Genomic DNA, 23,199 nt, shown 5'->3' on the forward strand with positions numbered 1-23,199 from the left:
AATCTGGGCTAGTGAAAATAAACCCGTCCCTTGTCGCAGTCCAATTTCCATGGAAATTAGGACCAGAAATCCTTCCACTCTGCCGCTTGCGTTGACGTCCAATAAACACCGCTTCATTAGCCACTTGTAAATCGTAAACACCTCTCCGGATTTAAATATTGTTTGCATTTCCATGCATATTTATTTCCTCAAGTTCTTAGCGCAGAACTTAAATTAAACAAGGGGACTAATTTAATCGATTCCTGTACCAATTTCAACCTAGTTCTAGTTCTAGATTACACAATCATCTCTCGACAAGGTCATCAATTAAATGATATAAATTTTATTATATATATTTATTTTATTATTTAAAAAATATAAATTTTGCAAATATGCAACCAAATACGCACATCGCGTATTGCAATATCAACACTGTGATATTGGTTGCATACTTGCAATAATGACGTCGGGCACGATAATTAATTAAAACACTGTATATAAATTGATATTTATTTTTAAAGAGCTTTCCATTGATGTATCACACATGTACTAGAGGGTTGTATGGGGTATCATCAATTAATTATTTAATATTTTGATGTAATTAATATTGCTCTCTTGTACTTTTGCTCTTAGATACGTCAATTTCGCGATAGATACAAAAATATGAAAATTTGATGAATTTATTTCATGTTCAAGTTATTAAAGGTAACACTTGAGAATTGGAGCATGCTATCAAAAAACTTTTATAACAAAAATTGTTGCAAATTTTATTGTTAACAATATTGCTCTCTTGCACTTTTGCTCTTAGATACGTCAATATCGAGATAGATACGAAAATATGAAAATTTAATTAATTTATTTCTTTTTCAAGTTATTAAAGGTAACACTTGGGAATCGAAGAATGCTATAGGAAATCTTTTATAACAAAAATGGTTGCAAATTTTATTGTTAACAATATTGCTCTCTTGCACTTTTGCTCTTAGATACGTCAATATGGAGATAGATACAAAAATATGAAAATTTGATGAATTTATTTCTTTTTCAAGTTATTAAAGGTAACACTTGGGAATCGGAGCATGCTATAGGAAATCTTTCACAACAAAAATTGTTGCAAATTTTATTGTTAACAATATTGCTCTCTTGCACTTTTGCTCTTAGATACGTCAATATCTTGATAGATACAAAAATATGAAAATTTGATGAATTTATTTCTTTTTCAAGTGATTAAAGGTAACACTTGGGAATCGGAGCATGCTATAGGAAATCTTTTATAACAAAAATTATTGCAAATTTTATTGTTAACAATGTTGCTCTCTTGCACTTTTGCTCTTAGATACGTCAATATCTTGATAGATACAAAAATATGAAAATTTGATGAATTTATTTCTTTTTCAAGTTATTAAAGGTAACACTTGGGAATCGGAGCATGCTATAGGAAATCTTTTATAACAAAAATGGTTGCAAATTTTATTGTTAACAATATTGCTCTCTTGCACTTTTGCTCTTAGATACGTCAATATCGAGATAGATACAAAAATATGAAAATTTGATGAATTTATTTCTTGTTCAAGTGATTAAAGGTAACACTTGGGAATCGGAGCATGCTATAGGAAATCTTTTATAACAAAAATTATTGCAAATTTTATTGTTAACAATATTGCTCTCTTGCACTTTTGCTCTTAGATACGTCAATATCTTGATAGATACAAAAATATGAAAATTTGATGAATTTGTTTCTTTTTCAAGTTATTAAAGGTATCACTTGGGAATCGGAGCTTGCTATAAGAAAACTTTTAGTATAAAAATTGTTGCAAATATCATTGTTAACAATATTGCTCTCTTGCACTTTTGCTCTTAGATGCGTCAATATGGAGATAGATACAAAAATATGAAAATTTGATGAATTTATTTCTTGTTCAAGTGATTAAAGGTAACACTTGGGAATCGGAGCATGCTATAGGAAATCTTTTATAACAAAAATTATTGCAAATTTTATTGTTAACAATATTGCTCTCTTGCACTTTTGCTCTTAGATACGTCAATATCGAGATAGATACAAAAATATGAAAATTTGATGAATTTGTTTCTTTTTCAACTTATTAAAGGTAACACTTGGGAATCGGAGCATGCTATAGGAAATCTTTTATAACAAAAATTGTTGCAAATATTATTGTTAACAATATTGCTCTCTTGCATTTTTGCTCTTAGATACGTCAATATCGAGATAGATACGAAAATTTGATAAATTTATATCTTTTTCAAGTTATTAAAGGTAACACTTGCGAATCGGATTCCTGTACCAATTTCAACCTAGTTCTAGTTTTAGATTACACAATCATCTCTCGACAAGATCATCAATTAAATGATATAAATTTCATTATATATATTTATTTTATTATTTAAAAAATATAAATTTTGTAAATATGCAACCAAATACGCAAATCGCGTATTGCAATATCAACACTGTGATATTGGTTGCATACTTGCAATAATGACGTCGGGCACGATAATTAATTAACACGCTGTATATAAATTGATATTCATTTTTAAAGAGCTTTCCATTGATGTATCACACATGTAGATAGAAATTGGAATCGAATGTCTCGAAGTAAAATATCTTGGGCATTTAATAACTAGCTATTGTGAATTTACCTGTACCACGAAACCAAAAGAAATATATATCATTTTTGCAAACTTGCTCTTGGTATCGCAGATTTATTCCGAATGTGGCCCATTTGTAAACCCTTGAATGATCTTACAAAGAAATTTGCTAAATGGGAATGGAAGCAAAAAGAACAAGAAGCATTTGAAACTCTGAAAGAACTTTTATAACAGAATCAAGCAGGTAAACCTTATATAATACGTACAGATGCCAGTGGTTGGGCTGTTAGTGCTTTTTTACTCCAAGGAGTTGAATACGTGTCAAGATTATTGACGCTGTAGTCAACGTTGAAGTCTCCTACAGGCAGACTAGCTCGATGGGCTCTCATGATACACAGCTTTGATATAACGATGGAACATGTTCTTGAAAAATGTAATATGGTTGCTGATACGTTATCTAAATAGCTCCGTCAACACGAAGAAACAAAATTCTGTGACATATGTATGATTTCCACTGACTTGTCAACACGAATATCTGAAAATATTCGTAACGAACAAAGAAAGGATCCAGACTTAAAGAAGATAATAGATAGTTTTGAAGATTCTAATAAAAGTAACGATTCTCCCGATGGACCGATCGTGCTTATCTGATCCGGTAGACGCAGTACTAGTTGTAGATATATGAATACTACGATGCTCTTATTGCTGCTCATTATGGTGTTGAAAGAACATTAAGTAGAATACCCTCTAGATTTTACTGGATCGGAATGCGGCGTTATGTGATGAATTATATAAATAAATGTATCCAGTATCAAAGATATAAATCGCCTAATCAGAAACCTGCTGGGATGCTGCAGACACCTGTTTTCTAAATGTGTCTTCTAAATGGGTGGAGCTGTTTGGGTTGGAGAAGGCTTCTGCGGAGTAATTGCCGAAATATTCCTTAGATATGGAGTACCACGAATGATATCTGACAATGGAGTCCAAGTAACTCTTTTTATGGGGTTCATCAAATCCTGATTCCGCTACACCACCCCCAAGCCAACATGGTAAAAAGAAAAAAGAGAGATTTAAAACCACGGTTGGTCATATTGGTGAATGGAAAACACGACACATAGAGTGAACATTTATCTGCGATTCGATTTGCCATGAATACTGCCTACAGGATACACTCCAGCTTTCCTTTCAACACGTTCTGTAACAAATTCAGAAAATTTGATCCCAAAGATACTTCCGTATCTACAACGATTACACAAAATTCTATAAGATACCCGAAGCAAGAATGAGATTAAGAATGAGACATTCAAGGTTGGAGAGAGAGTTTTGGTTGACACGCATGTACTTAGTAGTACTGACAAGACAATTTCTGGAAAGTTGGTTCCAAAACGTTCAAAATTATCAGTACTACCAGTTATCAAGTTTTAGATCCACAAGAACCTGAGATTCCTTTAGGCAAATACCATTCATGAGTCTTGAAATTTTGCCAAGATAATCAATCAACGCAACCTCGCGTCTCGTTCCGTATTTTATCAAACATTTTCAAACCAAAGGAGAAATGATGATTAAAGGTACTAAAAAGAAGGGTACAATTTTAGTACACAGGCCAAACTAAACCATAAAAAAATATAAGAATGCAAAAAATGCTGTTAAAATCGAGAGTTAGGCGTTGTTGGAGAATTACGCAAATTTTAGAAGAAGTTCAAAACTTTTTATTGTAGAAACCAGTTCGAAAATACTTCTGATTTTTTGAATATACTAACTTTGACATGTATTCTATTCATTTTATACAAGAACATGTCATTACCTTTACCATGTTCATTACCAACACTTATAATGATAGGTGTTAAGCAATCCAGTGCATTTTTTACAATGATCGAAAAGTATGCAGCACTTGTATTTTATGCGTTGCCAAACTGACGGAAATGAATAACCTGGAGAAGGTAACAGCAAGACCATCTCGGGTAGATATATATAAACTTGGTCTCTCATCTTTGCATCTAGATTGCAAATCAAGATTGAAAAAAAGACTAAGAAAAATTTTTTTGATAAGCTTCGACAAGGTACTGGAAATTCCAACGATGGAAATACAGTTAGAAGATTCTTTTCGAATCCTTCTTGCACAGCAGATATTACAGGAGTAGATGAGGATTTAATTAAAAGGTTTTCCATAATTCTTCAAACATTAGACAGTGGAATGTAGATGCCAAAAAGTTTGAGGAATACACAAATAAAACAGCAGAACTTGATATAGAGCTATATAAACGGTACTACAGGCTTGCTTCAAGCAAAGCATCGTTGAGTACAAGAAGTTAGAAATAAAGATTACAAAGAATATAGGTTATATAACGCTCGGCAATGTTCAAGGATTGCCACCAATCAAAATGTTTTCAATACATTACTGATCATTATATCGTCATTCTTCATAATCTTATGGCTGCTTAAGATTTCTACTCTATATGTCAACTGCGGCGTTATTATGTCTTCTACTATACTTACCTTTGTTATTGCTAGAAGCGGCGACTGTCTTCCTATCACGAAGTATAGCTTGCTTGCCGTTCTTCTTGCAATGCTTAGCCTCTTGGCTGCTTGTTTTCCGGCGTTCAATTTTCTGTTAATCGTTACCCCAAGATATGTCTCTCTTCATCTCTATTCTCTTCGGAACATCTAGGGAGCTCTTCTTGTTAAAGTCTAGTATTTCCGTTTTCTTCATATTCAATCCAATCCTCCATTGTTTGCAGTACCCGTTCATCGTATAAAGTGTTGCTTCACTTCTGGCTCGCACAGTCGCAAAGGTTCCTTTTAGATTGGCCACAAACCCCGTATCATCTGCAAATTGAAAGATTTCTGACCAATAAGCCCAATATGCCTTCTTTCATTTCTCTTACGCTGGACACTTTATCTCCCATTTTTGCCTGAAAGTACCTACGCTTCAAAAAAGAAGCCGTGAATTTGAGTAGGATTCCTTCCAGGTTAGTCTCGATCATCTTTGCCAGCAGACCATTTTGCAGGCAGACTCGTAGGCCTTCTCAACATCCAACAGCATCGCTATCATCTGATGTATTTCTTCTGGGCATGTTAATTTTTTCATCCGTAATCTCCAGTGTTTCCGGATTTCCAATCGGGATATTGTTCTGCGCTGCATTTACTCTTTTCTGGATATCATCTTCAATTTCTCTCCTGTTGTCGAATTGTGATTCTAAGTGATCCGCCAAAAGCTCCGCTTTCTCTTGGTCGTCGAATATTCGATACGATGTTTAGGTATAGTTTAGGTTTTTGGATGTCAGAGATAGTATTGAAGAATATTTGGGTCGATGTAGATGATATTAAGGGATGTTAGAGACGATAATGAGGATTATTCGGGATGATCTCGAGATGTGCCAGATATGATAATGAAGTATCTAAACTCGCACAGATTATACCACACCTGCTCTTTACCTGGTCATTGATTTGGTTTATCCATTGGCCTGCCTTTAATGGCGTTTTGAGTTCTGGTTTCCTTCTTATCTTTCTCTTTCAAGAGCTTCCATAAGGATTGATTTAGGTCTTCTCCGCCCTCTGCAACTGATTGTACACCTTTTTGTGTCACAAATCTCTCGTTTGGCTCCATCTCTTTTTAGTGCTATTTTTTTTCTTTATTAATTTCCTCTCTTCCGTAGATAGACCTAATTTGTTTTCCATTGTCGATCGAAAGCTAACTTTTGCTTCTTCCATAGCTTTCTTGATGGTCGCGGTTAATCTTTGGACTTCTAGATTTATATCCCGTTCTTCCTACATATTCCTGAGGACGTATTCTTCGTGATTTTTGGCCAGCGAATCTTTGCCCTTGGAGGTCTAGCAGAGTTCTCGGCTATTACAGGATATTTAGTTTGGTTCAACGTCCAGTACCTTTATTCCTTTTGTGATAAATATATCGATTACGTCTCCACGTTCAGTTGTTGAGGTTGTCGTCATATCCTCTGGTTCCATGATTACGACAGCACTGTTTTTAATGGCATTCTGTTTTAAATGACCTCTCTTGTCGGATATCTGAAGCGTGCGTAGACTGCAACGCCTTCCCCAAGCCGTCTCTCTCTGTCCTTTTACCAGACTGATGTGGTTTCAGATGACTTTTGCTTATCATCATAACCAAGATCTCTTCTTTGTTTGCAAACCGTAAGCGTTCCATGTCACCAGCCTGTTTGCCTGAAATAAAAACTCGTTAGCTTTACTTACCATTCCTGATTTCTGCAATTATAGTTGGTACCAACCCCTTAAGAATGTTGATCACCATCTCTGCAAGCTTTTCGCCTTTGAATGGGGCTGAGTCCTTCGAAGTCACAACCTTCTCCGTAGATGCTACTTTATTAGCATATGATACTCCTCTCTTGACTTCAGCAATCTGGACCTTGGCCTCTCTTTTTTCGGTTTTTCGCATTTCTTCCTTTTTTAGTTTTTCATTGATGCTTGCCGGGTTTTTGGGGCAACTTCTTGAAGATGCTGGGTGCGGTCTGTTGCAATTTGCATATTTGGGAGGCGAGGATCTGGGAGTTGGTAATAATCTGTCTGAGATTCCTAAAATCTTAAGGTGTTGCCATGAATACCTTATAGTTCTTCACAATCTTTATGCCATTTTCTTCCATTACTTTGGAATACTTGTTCTTCTCTCTAAGAACTATTGGTTATCTTTATGGACTTTTCCCCTTCCTTCTGTGCCGTTTTTTGAACATCCGCCCTCTTCTGATTCGAAGGCATTTTTCTTTCCTTGGACCGGGATGAAACTATCACCTTGTCAGGTCGCGGAACTTCACTTCGTGCCTAGTCAAATTTTCTATGACCATTTTAAGCTGCTCCAAGCAGCTTCTTAATTCTTCATTTTCCATGGCAGACGCTCCCAGGTCGCTACTACAAAATTCTCACTCCTTCGTCTTTTCCAACAGTTCTTGTTATTGATCCTGAATAATAATGTTAATTATTAAATAGCTATAGTTACTTGTGGTTAACTCTTTAAACATTACACGTTTTATTTTTGTATCAACGAAGAGTTTCTGTCCATTTTCCGGAGGCGTATACGCCCGCGGGACTAATTGTCGTTGAATAGAATGCCGCAGTACGCCCTGCAGGAGACAATAGAGTTAGAGGCTTTTACTGCTAACGTCACTATCGTTAATGGTCTCATCGTATAAAAGGGGAGACAAAGTTTGTTTTACCATAACGTCGAATTTCGGCCAAAAAACTATTTTTCGACCGTGTCAAAATAAATGGTATAAATATTTTCGCGTCGACAGGTTGAAAAGAAAATTGGAGTTGGTACCGGATGGTATTGAAAGATTTTTGTTTTGTAAAAAGAAAATGCCAATCAAATTCGTTGACGTAACGTAAAGTCTTTGTTAAAAATTCATTCTTTTAACAACAATGTGTCTTAATTTGCGAAGGTTTCAAGTTTTAATCCTGAAGATTGAACTTTGAAACCGGTACGAAACATTTCAACTCGTAATCCGAACATCAACGGGCTCGTTGTATAACTATGCTCGCGTGTGATGGTTCAAAACGATCGATAGCCAACGCTGTAGGGAAAAGTTGCGGATGGAAATTATTTTTTTGTATGTATCAAGTTCAAGCAAGTTCAATAACAAATTAAAAAAAAATATAATAAAAAAATCGACTTTTGATTATCCTTATATTACACGCAATACGTGTATAGAGGCGAGCAAAATAAAAAAAATTTTTTTTTAATTTATTTCTATTTTAATAGGAAAGACCTTAAACCTAGTTATATTTCAAGTACAGACACGGATCGATGTTGTCGGTATTATTAATTATTTAGCCCCCATTCCATAAATCCACAGCAGAGGTCGCCATTATCGACTTGACGATTTTATTTCATCCCCCTCCCCGATTTCCCCAGTTAACGTCGCGTAATAATCCGGTTAATTGCGAACCAGAGGGCACTACTAGTGTTTAATTGTAGGACCCCGATGAATGATTTGAATTCTCAATTATCACCTCGATAGAACCGGATGTACTAAGACTAAGAATCTCGTCTAAATGAGCATCCCATAGGAATTTATATTAAAATTTGAGAAATATTTCTTCAACATCCAAGTGACTAATTCAAAGTACTTTTTTTCCTTAATCGGGTTAAATTGAATTTTACCGGAACGAAAAAGAACGTTGAAAGAGGGGCTGCGTAATTAATTCGTAATTTTGAAACGTTGAAAAGCGTTCTTTCGAACTTTAAACGTCGTTTATCTCGTTTACTTTCTTACTTTTTTCTTTGTTTTGGGTGTAAAGCTATTTTTTTAAATAACGTGAGGTAAACGAGCCAGCAAAACCTTGGGGCTCACTCACCCCTCTTAAACACTGTTAACCGGACGGTAATTTATCGCTTTGACCCGGATCTCAACGCTTGACAAAACAATTAATTATAATCATTAATTATGTTGAATTGGAGTTAATTTTTTTGTTAAAATAAAGAGGGTTTTTGGGTTAAATAATCTATACGTTTACACATTTCAATGAGATCATTACATTTCATCATTAATTTATTGCATGAGTTGCTGGAGATATTAATATTGATTTGATGAATCCCAGTCATGGTCACGCAGTTGGTTTTTCAGAGATACTTGAAGGTTATGATTTGCTGCAGCTTGTTAATGAATCAACTCGCATTACACCTGTTACTGAGACGCTTATTGATGTTGTGGTTACATCTTGTGTTAATGTTTCTGTTGTATCACTTGAGTCTCTTCATGACCTTACTGATCATGAATTGATATATTTTTGCCTTAGTGTTCCTGATGAGGGGAGGAGCCCGGTGATGAGAACCTACAGAGATTTTTCTGCATTTAACTTTTCACGTTAGATCTTCAACCGCAGCATTTGACCTTGTGTATGGAATTGATGATGTTGAAGTGAAGTATTGTTTGCGACGGATCAAAATAGGCTTACTGGATTAGTTTTCCTAGACTACAGTAGGGCCTATGGTACTGTCAATCATAGAATGTTATCAGCTATCTTATCCTTCATTGGGTTCAATGATACTGCTGTAAGCATGATTGATAGTTATGTGTCAGACAGACAACAAGCCGTTAAATTGGGTGTTCGAAGATCTGAACTGCGAGGCTTGAAGTCAGGAGTGCCACAGGGTTCTATCTTGGGGCCTCTACTATTTTGTATCTACACCTCTACTCTGTCGACAGTTTTGAAATATGATGATTAAGGGTCTGTGAAGTAAATAGTACCGTTCCATTTAACTTTCTTTCAAAAATCACAAAAATATGTAACCGCTGCAGATAACGCCCTCTAGCTTATTTGTTTTAATACCAACGGTCTTACTTAAAATATCTTTTAAAAGAGCATGAAATGCTCTTTCAAACAAGACCAAAAAAAAAATGGATTCAAAATGGTCCAGGAGATATTAAAATGTAAACATTTGAAAACCCATTGGCCTCCCCCTCCCTTATTATGACAGATATGAAAAATATTGCAAAACAAAAGCGATGCGGTATTATCCAAGCTACTAAATGATGTTTTCAAAGTTATAGCTCATAGTCTAACTTTCTGAGATAGCGGGAATTTTATGTTTCTCTATGGCAGTTACGGCCCCTAGCGGTCGAATTAGGAACTTCAAAATAATTTCCAGCTATTTCTCTTGCCCACTTTGCTTATAAGGATCTTTTTCCCAAACCTCTCGGCCTTACCGTTGTCGAGATACAGCCGCTCCGTACCCTTAACGGGACACCCTGTATATACATCCAAGGATTTTGTAGCAATTCCTCCAAAATTTTCAAAGATAACCAAATATTTCTAGAGATTTCAAGGAATATCCACAGATTTTTACGAATTTCTTAGGATTTCTGAATGTATCCAAGGTTTTTGAATGATTTTTAGAAAAATTGGAAGGATTTCGAAGGATTATTACAAATATCAAGGATTTTTAATTATTTCCACACATTTTTATAGGCATTTTCTAGTATTTCCAGCAGATTTCTAAAAGATTTCAATGGATTTTCAAGTATACCATAAGAATTTCGCAAAATACCTGAGGTTGTCTAAGATTTTGCAGAATTTCAAGTTTTTAGAAGATTTTATAGGAATTTCCAAACGTATCTAGGGATTTAAAACGATTTCCAATAATTTTCATAGTCAACTGGGTATTTCTAACAGTTTTAAGGAATTTAGACACATTTTTTAATGATATTCATCGATTTTTACGGATATCTTACGATTTTTCAGTGTATCCAAGATTTTGTCCAGAACTTTTAATTCTTCCCAGACACATATGCATGCATTTCTTAGTATTTCCAGGAGATTTCCAAAAGATTTCAACGGATTTTCAAGTGTACCATAAATATTTCTCAGAATATCTCCAAATATATTCCAAACATATCTAGGGATTTTGAAACGATTTCCAATAATTTTCATAATCAACTGGGTATTTCTAAAAATTTTAAGGAATTTAGACACATTTTTAAAGATATCCATCAATTTTTACGGATATCTTAGGATTTTATCTGTGTATTTTTTAATATGAGTTAGTTTTAGTCAAAGCATTGGTAAAGAAAAACATGGTGCATTTAGTTTTTATGTTATCAACAATTATTTCAAGAAAATCTCGAAGTAGTGTATTAATGTCGGTTCTGGACCAGTTATAAGTATAGGGAAAGTGACCAACTTAAATCTGGGGGCTAAAAAGTTACTAGATTTAGGTTTGTATTGGAAAAGTAACTAGATCTGGTGACTTTTTTAAAAAAGTAACTAGAAAAATTCGCGCCAGCTAGTGGTAGGTAGTGGAACTAAACCCAAGAGATTTCTGTACGCGGAAAGGGGGCGCTACCTAGCGGTAGGTAGTGAAAGCTTACGTAAAAAAGTAACTCTTTAGCCCCCCAGATTTAAGTTGGTCACTTTCCCTATACTTATAACATTGGAGCGTGACGTCGCCAGAAGCAGAACCGGCATTAATACACTACTTCTCGACAACACTTCCAGTTAACGTCGAGCACACACAAATTTAGTTCTTTGGCCACTACGTATGACTGAGCATGGGACTCAGAAAATATGTAGGGGAGTGAACAACATAAATGCAGCATTAATATTAAGAGGTTCTTGAAAGATACGGAAGCCAACGTTAAATTATAGAGTAAGATTTTCTTTTCCCTTCAATAAAAAAAAACAGTTTTATACTCATTATTGTTCTGTTTGGAACATTGTTCGGAATTTGGAATCCGAATCTTTATATTGCCTTGTACGTTGAATCCTTATACAGTGTGTTAATTAATATCGTACCCGACGTCATCATTGCAAGTATGCAACCAATATCACAGTATTGGTATTGCAATACGCAAATCACGTATACTACGTATATTTACTGTTATATTGGTTGCATATTTGCAATGATGACGTCGGGTATGATAACACTATTCGTGCAAAAAGTCAAGGCTCGATAAAAAAAATTGCGACAAAGTTTGTTGTAATCAGTGAACATTTCTACGTAACATATGTTAATTTGAAAATTTTTGGATCCGTAGTTTTCTTTTTATCGCGAGTTAAATGAAAAAAGTACCCGATTTTTTACAGTATCGTCAACTTTGCGATTTTTTTTCTCGAAACCTATCGTATGAAAAAATTTGAATTTTGAACAGGTGGTAGCCTGATGTGTTCTTAATGAGTGGCATATTTTATTTAGGTGGATTTCCTCGCGAATTTGACCAAAATATGTAAAATAATGCCGGTTGTCGGATTCCGTTATCAGTTTTTCAAAATTAGAGCTCCCTAATTTTTTAAGAGCGATTTAATGGAATTACAAATTAAAGAGAAACAGAAATAAGCTCTGCGGGGAGAGGAGGGTTCCGTCCAATCGGAACAGATGGTGCATCCCAGACAAGACGTCGCGCCTTATTTCTCAATGTAGATAAAATAAAGGCGCGACGCACTGTCTGGGACGCACCAGCGGTCCCAATCACTCTTAAAAATTAGGGAGCCTTAATTTTGAAAAACTGATAACGGAATCCGACAACCGACGTTATTTGACATATTTTGGTAAAAACCGCGTTGAAATCCACCAGGTCGTTTTCGAAACAACCGCATCCTACTAAACCGCGATTTTCTGCGAAAGTATATGGAATATCGAAAAAATAAAATATACCCCATATTAACAACACATCGGTTTACCACCAGTTCAAATTTGAAATTTTTTCGTCAAATAGTTTTGGAGAAAAAAAATCGCAAAGTAAACAAAGTTGCTGGCACTCTCAAAAATCGAGTACTTTTTCACTTAACTCGTGATTAAAGAAAAACCGCGGACCCGAAAATTTCCAAATTAACATGTGATGCGCAGAAATGTTCACTGATTACAATAAACTTTACCGCAATTTTTTCCATCTGGCGGTTACGAAGATATCGATCTCTAAACTGAGGGATCTTGACTTTTTGCACGGATAGTAGTTTACAAAATTTTAATCAATTTTGTCCTCGAAGACTGCGATATTTTTTTATAACGTAGAATGTTGTGCTGATTCTGAAACTGTCTTCAGTTTTTCTCCATCACGTCCAGTTTTTGAGATATACCCAAAAATGTGCAAAATCGTAAATTAAAAAACATAGTAACGGTTCATGTTCAGTATATTTTTTATTTTGCATTGTGTGCTTCTGTAGCTATATGGACATGAAAGTAGAGATCCGTACGAACATTTTGAGGTATTGTTGGCATAAATCGGACTCTCCGTTATTTTGCAGAGTCAGAGACTGCCGTTATATATTTGCTTGCCCTTTTAAATTTATTATTAACTTGTCTATTACGTCCTGTGAATCGATTAAGAATTGTGATTGTTTATAGACCAATTTCGATAATTTCCAATTTTGCTAAACTATTTGAAAAGTTATTATATTCTTTTATGTACACCAGCACACGCTCCTGTGTGTCAGCTTCCCAACATGGTCTTGTTTCCGGTCACTGTACAATTACCAACTTGGCCACGATTTCCGAGTTTATCTGTATCACTTTGGATAGACGTGGGCAAGTGGATGTTGTATACATACACTGATCTATCTAAAGCCTTTGATCTGATTAACCATAGAATTCTCTTGCATAAATTGAGCTCTTTCGGATTTGTCCCTTCAGAAATTCAACTTCTGGCCTCTTATTTGCAACATAGAAATGTTATGTTGCGTTCACTCTTACCTCAGGGGTTCCACAGGGATCAAATTTTGGCCCTCTATTATTTGTTCTATTCATAAATGACTTACTTCTAAAAATTGATTGTAGGATTTTGGGGTATGCTGATGATATCAAGATCTTTGCCGAAGTCTCATCGGTGACACATGCAATTTAGCTGCAGCACAACTTAAACAAATAGTGCAATGGTGTAAGACCTACAAACTTAATATAGTTATTGTCAGAATTTACCCAGGACGGTCGGGGGGCTCTTTGTTCACTATATTTTGTATAAGGCAGTCGAATATAGTTTTTGGCAAGAGCTAAAAGTCGTTTTCTTTAGTAACGTTACCTCAACGCTAACATATATCCTTACAATATTTACAGCACTTTAAGTCGTCTTGAGGAGTACAGGGATTTTGGGGTCCTGTTTGATGCAAGGTTTAATTTTAAAACACATATCAATAATGTGTGTTCGGAGGCCTTTAGGTCCCTAGGTTTTGTGATGCGTATGTTGTGTTTACGTTCTGAGTAAGTTAGAATACGCTTGCCTGATTTGGAGTCCCTTATATGCATATGAGTTCTTAAGCCTTGATTGAGTCCATCGTAGATTCTTAAAATTTCTTTCTTACTAATCTGATGGAATTTACCCTGAGCGAGGTATATCATAAAATGATTTGCTTGCGCGACACAATATGGTTTTCTTGACGGACAGAAGAAACGCGTTTTATGAAAAGTTATATAACATCGATTGCCATTTCATTCTTGAGCGACTAGGGTTTGTTGTTCCAAGCAGTAACCCAAGATATAGCTGCGTATTCGTCATTCCTTATGCCACAACATACACTCTCTGTAAAGTGGGCTACAGGATTCCAGACAGTCAGTGATCACCAGCATGTAAATTCACTTATTTGGTTTTTATTTTTATTTTCTTTATAATTTGATCACATACAAATACATATTATTGTATTATTACATTATTGAATATATATTGTTATCCTTTTTTGGACTATCCCTGTTGGGTAATAAAGGAATATTATTATTATATTGGAACAGTTTTCATTAAATTGCTTAAATCTGTAAATGGTAGTTCTAGCCACTTTCTCTATATGCAAATGCAAACGAGATAGGCCAAGTAGAACATCCATTGCTAGAGTTGGCGTTGTGCTTATCGCACCAGAGATTGCCAATCCAGCTACTCGTTGAATTCGTAAAAGTTTACTGATAACTGAACTCTGTCGGACTTTCCTATACCAGGCTGCTGCTCCGTATGTGATGATCAGTCTTTCAGGAGTCCACAAGGATAGTCTAGCTTTGTGTATAACTGGCTGCAAATGTCCATTCCATGAGAGGGTTTTGTCTAGGATTACTCCTAGATATTTGACTTCCTTTGAGAAAGGAATATATACACCTTGGATACTTGGGCGTACTAGTCCATTCAACATTCGTCTGTAGGTAACTAAATCTATTATTTTTCAATCTTTATTTTACAAAATAATCATGATAGTCTAGATAATCTTTTGCGGATATTGGGTGTGCAACTTTCTTGGCGAATTTACATTTTGGCTAACCCAATACCAACAATTTTGTCTATTTTACTTGTCCACTCAGTGTAAATGTTCCTTCGTCGGAAAAAATTATGTTTTTGACAGTCTTCGTCATCGTTGCAAAATTGTTGTTGCAAAAACTACGATTCATTGCTCGTGAATGATATTTATTTTATGGGAATGATATTTTGCGGGTTTTAAAATTTTATGAACCGTTGATTTACTAATGTCGAAATTAGATCTAATACTCCTTACAGTAACATGAGGGTTTTCTTGCCGAGCCAAAACCACGATTTGTTGAACTTCCCTTGCAACATTTAGTAGGCCAAACTTCGAGAAATGCTTCGAGAGATGGCCATGCTGTTTAAATTTAGTCACGGCTAGGCTCACAATACATTGGCTAATGAGTTGACGATCAGGATATGTTGTATTAAAGAGGTCAACTACTTACTAAATCAGTTTTTGACACTTAGGAAAATGTTTGATATAATTGGTTAGCATAGTTACTCATGCTTACTGCTATTTTTTATCATGTCATCAAATTTGAAGTAGTTAAACTTTAAAGTAATTTTTCTTGTGTAACCAATATTAATATTGACTCTACTAGATTCAGAAAAAAAATCATATTCCGTAATAAGAATGGTGGATTGTCATTTGAAAAAAATATCGATGACGTCATAACTCGTTTAAAAATGGCGGAGAAAATTTAAAATCTACACCAAAAAATTTAAATCTTTAGACCATTTATAATGATTTTATCGCCTATATCCGTTACTTTACGGACACACTGTATATGTAAACTGTCATGTTACAGAATAATAGGATAAATGCATTAAATTAATTAATAATTTCTTTGTAGTCATGAAAATATGTAGATATTAAATATCAGTCAAATTGCGTAACCGGAAGTGGTCAAGTTTGTTTATTTAGGAGGTTCATATACAAACCTGTTTTGTAATTGACTGCAAGAAAAACGTTCTAGTCGATTAATTTGGAGTATTTCATGAATTTTTATGGATTCATGTCTATTTATGTGTTTTTGTTACAATTAAATTGTAATATAAACTGTAGAATGTGCAGTTTACAAACCAACCGTTTATTATGATAAATGAAATAGCCTTTTTACTATACAAATTTAATTATATTTTTAAAAAAATTAAATTTAATATCGTGCATAAATTCTATTGAAATTTTTATTTAAAGTTTGTATCCGCGTTTGTGACACTCTTTATTTCATTTCGTTAGGGTTTGACAATGGGGATATGAATCCACTTTACTTGAAATATGAAGGTGCCATAATCATATCATTTCTGCTTTTCTTTCGAAGCTTGAAAATATTGAGATTTAATCCTGAATTTACGCCACTATGCTACCTCATTTTTGTCACACTCAAATTTGATAGTCAATATTTTCTAAAGTCAGTGGAAGTAAGTAAAGTCTTATATACCATCTTATAGCTAATCCTTCAGGTTACAAAATAAAAAAAGAATTGTAATGATTCATTATGAACCGTGCAAGAAAAATCAAATAGAAATGTGAATATGTGATGTTAATTTTTTAAATTTAAGAACTAAAGCCTAGTGAACTAAATAAACGTAGTCATATATACTAACTGTATAAATACAGTTAAAGGTATGGACTATCACTATATAAACTCAGTATATGTATATTCAATATACATTGCATACAACCGTACAATATAATCAACAATACAACAATCTTAACAAAATTATAGGATAGTAGTAAAAAACCATTCTAATCAGAAAAAAAATTCCTATATTATACAGGTGTCCCGTTAAGCGTACGGAGCGGCTGTATCTCAACAACGGTAAGGCCTAGAGGTTTGGGAAAAAAATCCTTATAAGCAAAGTGGGCAAGAGAAATAGCTGGAAATTATTTTGAAGTTCGTAATTCGACCGCTAGGGGGCGTAACTGCCATAGAGCAGTATCTCTGGGCGTATCTCCATCCATTCTCGAATTATAAAAGAAAATGTTAAAAATTCGTATATCTTAATCGAATCAAGTTACCTTAGGAAACAAATAAGAGAGAACAAAAATTTTATTATCTAGAACCTTCCTTCACACTTTATCCAAGCTTAGAACTGCTTCAAAACTACTTTTGAGGCGTGTTGAAAAGCCAATGGATCAATGAAACATCAACAATGATAATAAAACAAAATAAACCAAAACACTTAGAATAACTTAAATTTTTGGCAAAAATAACTCACTAATGTGCGAAATGCCTTCCATAAACCTCGATGCATTTATTTAATCTAGTTTCGACGAAAAAAAAGCGCTGCTTAAGTCTTGGTCCTGGACACGTTTCTACTGGTATTTAGTGTTTTGTCATATTTTCCCTGGTTATTGGTTTTTCTTGAAAAGTCAGGTCGTTTAGTCTACCCAATAGATAAAGGGGTGAAAGCAATGTAGGTTTTGCTCGAACCAAGAATGCATATTATGCAAGTTTACATCAGCTTGTGGACAGATGCTTCATGCATCCATAGCATTTGTGTTAAAAGGTTTGGATTTGCCCAAATCATATTTAAAAGTCAATGGTAATAGTTCAGTCTGTTATCATAATCGGTATCTGTTAAGGCCTGATGTAAAACAACGTGGTGGAGATATTATTCTCTTGAGAACTCTTGTGGACAATTGTTTTCGGAGTTCCCAGATTATGTGGGATCACATTGCGCACCAATGTGATTTACGAATTCATGGAGATGTCTGAATGGGCTACACGTTGCCAGTTTTCCGTAATCGTTAAGTCAATCTTAAAAACACTTCTAGAGAAAAATGTCTTTCTTTGTCGTAATTGCATTGCACATTTTTGCCATGCAGTTGCATCGTATTCGAAACATTGAAAATAAATCATCATACCCTCTATCATACGCTTCTGCGTTAATAAATGACATGTTTACAGTTACCATGGTTATGTGATTTGTTTTTCTCGATGAGGTAACTGGATCCGATTGATGGCACTCGAGTTTTTAACATTTTCTTCTATAACTCGAGAACGGGTGGCGAATTCGAGATGCGGTTTTCACTAAAATTTAGCAAATTTTAAGGTGACTAAGGGTCTGTGAAGTAAATAGTATCGTTCCATTTAACTTTTCTTCAAAAATTACAAAAATATGTAATCGCAGATAACGTCCTCTAGCTCATTTGTTTTAAAGCAGACGGTCTTACTGAAAATATCTTTAAAAAGAGCATAAAATGCTCTTTCAAACAACACCGAAAATATTCAAATCGGTTGAATGGTCTAGGAGATATTAAAATGTAAACATATGAAAACGCATTGGCCTCCCCCTTCCTTATTATGACAGATATGAGAAATATCGCAAAACAAAAGCGATGCGGTATTATCCAAGCTATTAAATGATGTTGTCAAAGTTTCTCAATGGCAGTTACGCTCCCAAGCGGTCGAATTACGAACTTCAAAATAAATTCCAGCTATTTCTCTTGGTCACTTTGCTTATAAGGATTTTTTTCCCAAACCTCTAGGCCTTACCGTTCTAGAGATACAGCCGCTCCGTATGCTTAACTGGACACCCTGTATACCAGTCATACAGTAAGCCAAATACCGCATGATTATTATACCACAAAAAAATGACCAATTTTTGTATTTTGTCACTGTGCGTTGGTCAACGTGATCGGGAAGTGGCAACAATAGATTGTCAAAAAGCAAGGATGGTAAACTATAATTTAGAATCTACTATCCTTGGTCAAAAAGGTTATGTCTTAACTTGTAAACAAAAATATTTGGAGACTTAAAAATATGGTAATGTTAAGAAATCGAAAATAAAAGCTAAAGTTTTATTGATTTACAACATAATACCTTTTAGGAGTTTCAATCGTAACTTTTCCGATTCTATTCATTTACAGTGACTGCGTTCAGATGATTGAGATCTTCGACAAAGGATTTTATGGAAGAAGTGATTTAAAAAGCGTTTCGGTCCTATTGAATAATAAAATTCTATCTGTATTGTCCATTTTTAGATGTTGAATATAATCTCTTTGCCACATATAAAACCAATAATGCTCGATAATCATAAACTATTAAATACTAAATAATTTAGTTCCGATTAAACTAAAAAAAAGCAGCAAAAAAATCAATAAATGACCTTTTGGATTTGGTCGAGATCGTCCACAGGCCTCATTTAGAAGTAATTTCCTGTCCTGGCTAGAAGTGCTAAATGGGTAAAATCGTAACCCTTCGATTTCAATCTGTATCCAAACCCGGTCTGTTCTTTTTTGGCTTCAACATTTAGCGAAATGTCAAATAAATTGAATTCGAATCAAGTGAAATAAACATTTCCCTCCACTTTTATTATCTCCTTAAATGAGATTCTCACGTATTCAACGACTTGGGAATATTAAAACTGCCTCCCTTTATTGTCTCGGAGACCACGTCTTTGGCGCAATACAACACGTTTTAACTCGACTTGGGGCGTTGTCGCAATAGATCTTTGTTAAAAATTCATAACGCAAAGCACTCACAACTCGTGTATGTTGTAACATCTCTAAATCCATTTCGAAATCAAAAAATAATTACTGCGTAAATTTTTTCTTTGATTTTAACGAAAAATACACAATGTGGGAGAAGAAGCCGAAATCACGCAGTCCCCCCAATGAAAAGGGGGGCGACTCACGCGATACTTGAATCGATACAATTTCCGCGAATGTGGAGCACGCCATATAACTGAGACCGCTTTAATATCCGCGGATTTGGGGGGCCCCCATTCGCCCTCAAGGCATTGTCGACTCTCTTTTACTCTAACCACCGTCATCATAACCCAAGGGAGATCTCTATTTTTGGAGACAGATCTTTTAATCAAAAAAAATTTCATATCAAAGATATGACGAATAATTTTTATGACGACACATTTAAAGATCTAACTCAAAGAAATAAAAACGTATGGAAATTTAATCTATAAGTTGAGATAAATACTAACTATGCAACCAATATCAGAGTATTGGTATTGCAATACGCGATTTGCGTATGATACGTATTGCATTGTGATGTTGGTTGCATACTTGTAATAATGACGTCGAGTACGATAATTAATTAACACACTGTATGATGAAATGCAACGCATATTGCAACGTATTTCTGTAATATCCGCATGTATACTCGAGGTGTGTTGGACTCTAATTAAACGTTTCGTTTAATTAAGTTGAATTTGCTGAAATATGATCATTTGAAGTTGCGTAATAAAGTTTAATAAAATATCAATTATGAAATATAGCGTTGTTTGTCTCTATAATAATTTTGTTCTGAGATATTTTGAGCTGTATACAGTGTGTTAATTAATTGGACCGCGTAAAATAATGTAGAGTTTGATTGTGTAGTTTTAAACTGGTTTCTATTTTATATAGAATTTAAGTTTAACCAGTTTCGGCTTTGGCCATCTTCAGAGACTCTACAAATAGATTAACATTTTTTTTAACATATTTCTTTTTGTTTTGTTAAAAAAGATCACATATCAAAGTCGAAATCAGATTATTATTTACTAATTTATAAAATTAAAGTTCAAAAAGATGTAAAATGAAATTAAGGACGAAATGTTACAAGTTTACACAGTTTTTTAACAAAAGAAATATTAAGAAACTTGGGAAAATATCAAGAATGATCACGTGGCTTAAAAATCGACGATTTTTTTTTAATCAATGACCAAAAAACATTAGATTAACTTCAGTTATAAAACTTCTATTATATGATAACTAACTTCAGGTTTAAAATGTCAACCTCAATTTTGACATATTTGTAATCTTCATTAAAAATCACTGTCACTAGAACTAACACATTTTCATATATCAATACAAAATAGTTAGTTTACAAGTATTCTAGCGCCTCGCCCGCAGGCGACCTCGGCGAAGTGAGGATAAACGATTTCCTATGCAAATGTTGTACGTTTTGTTCACTTTTCAAGATATCAAATAAATGATATCAACTAATATCGCCGAGGTCGCTTGCGGGTAAGGCGCTGTATTTGATATATCAACACAAAATCGCCAGTTTTGGAAGATTTAGTCTTCTGGAAGCAGTATATAGACTTTTAGAAGCAATATTTAGTTTTTTGTAAGCAGTATATAGTCTTCTTGAAACAATATCTAGTGTTTTACAACCAGTATATAGTCTTCTGGAAGCAGTATAGTCTTTTGAAGCAGTATATAGTCTTCTGGAAGCAGTATATAGTCTTCTACAAGGAATATCTATTTTTTTGCAAGCAGTATATAGTCTTCTGAAAGCAATATCTAGTGTTTTACAACCAGTATATAGTCTTCTGGAAGCAGTATATAGTCTTCTTGAAACAATATCTAGTGTTTTACAACCAGTATATAGTCTTCTGGAAGCAGTACAGTCTTTTGAAGCAGTATATAGTCTTCTGGAAGCAGTATATAGTCTTCTACAAGGAATATCTATTTTTTTGCAAGCAGTATATAGTCTTCTGAAAGCAATATCTAGTGTTTTACAACCAGTATATAGTCTTCTGGAAGCAGTATATAGTCTTCTTGAAACAATATCTAGTGTTTTACAACCAGTATATAGTCTTCTGGAAGCAGTACAGTCTTTTGAAGCAGTATATAGTCTTCTGGAAGCAGTATATAGTCTTCTACAAGGAATATCTATTTTTTTGCAAGCAGTATATAGTCTTCTGAAAGCAATATCTAGTGTTTTACAACCAGTATATAGTCTTCTGGAAGCAGTATATAGTCTTCTGGAAGCAGTATATAGTCTTCTACAAGCAATATCTACGCCATAATATTCCAAAACTGACGATTTTCGTGTTAATATAATAAAACCAGCGCCACGCCCGCAGACGACCTCGGCGAAGTGAAGATAAACGATTTCCTATGCAAGTGTTGTACATTTTGTTCACTTTCCAAGATATCAAATAAATGATATCAACTAATATCGCCGAGGTCGCTTACGGGCGAGGCGCTGTATTTGATATATCAACACAAAATCGTCAGTTTTGGAAGATTTTGACTTCTGGAAGCAGTATCTAGTCTTCTGGAAGCAGTATATAGTCTTTAAGAAGCAATATCTAGTTTTTTGCAAGCAGTATATAGTCTTCTTGAAGCAATATCTAGTGTTTTACAATCAGTATATAGTCTTCTGGAAGCATTATAGTCTTTTGGAGCAGTATATAGTCTTCTGGAAGCAGTATATAATCTTCTACAAGGAATATCTATTTTTTGCAAGCAGTATATAGTCTTCTGAAAGCAATATCTAGTGTTTTACAACCAGTATATAGTCTTCTGGAAGCAGTATATAGTCTTCTTGAAACAATATCTAGTGTTTTACAACCAGTATATAGTCTTCTGGAAGCAGTACAGTCTTTTGAAGCAGTATATAGTCTTCTGGAAGCAGTATATAGTCTTCTACAAGGAATATCTATTTTTTTGCAAGCAGTATATAGTCTTCTGAAAGCAATATCTAGTGTTTTACAACCAGTATATAGTCTTCTGGAAGCAGTATAATCTTTCGAAGCAGTATATAGTTGTTCGCTCCGCTTAAGCTATTTCCGCAAATATGACATGCCACCCCCGCCAGGGGGCATTATCTCACTCACCACGATCTCGAGCGTTTCGCAGCGCGTGTGCCGCATCGTCTCGTTTTGTTCTTACGCTTTCTTTCCGCATTTTCTAAGGTAATTTTCTTTTCTTTATTTTATTTATTATTATTTCGACCTTTGTTACTAATTAAAGAAACAATTTATTTAGAATCATTTTTTTTTTTTTTTAATTAATTCATTGAGCATCCAGCACCTTCACAATCGCTTATTGTGGCTCGTATTTTGGAGCGCACATTTTTTGGTCCTTCGAGCCGGATGCTTGGTGTCATTTCGATTGTTCTTTGCATACCTTTATTTAATTTATTTCTAAGTATTTGCAATCATATAGTTTAGCCCACCCGCAACACCACGTGCTCTTACT

At 34.5% G+C, this 23,199-nt stretch overlaps 1 protein-coding gene across 4 annotated transcripts in view; it reads left to right on the plus strand.

Moving 5' to 3' along the window:
- LOC111419570 (Shaker cognate w) overlaps positions 1–23,199 on the plus strand; it is a 218,128-nt gene that overhangs the window by 45,041 nt on the left and 149,888 nt on the right. The window lies entirely within an intron of this gene.

Source organism: Onthophagus taurus, chromosome 5 (assembly GCF_036711975.1).
Source record: "Onthophagus taurus isolate NC chromosome 5, IU_Otau_3.0, whole genome shotgun sequence".
NCBI lineage: Eukaryota > Metazoa > Arthropoda > Insecta > Coleoptera > Scarabaeidae > Onthophagus > Onthophagus taurus.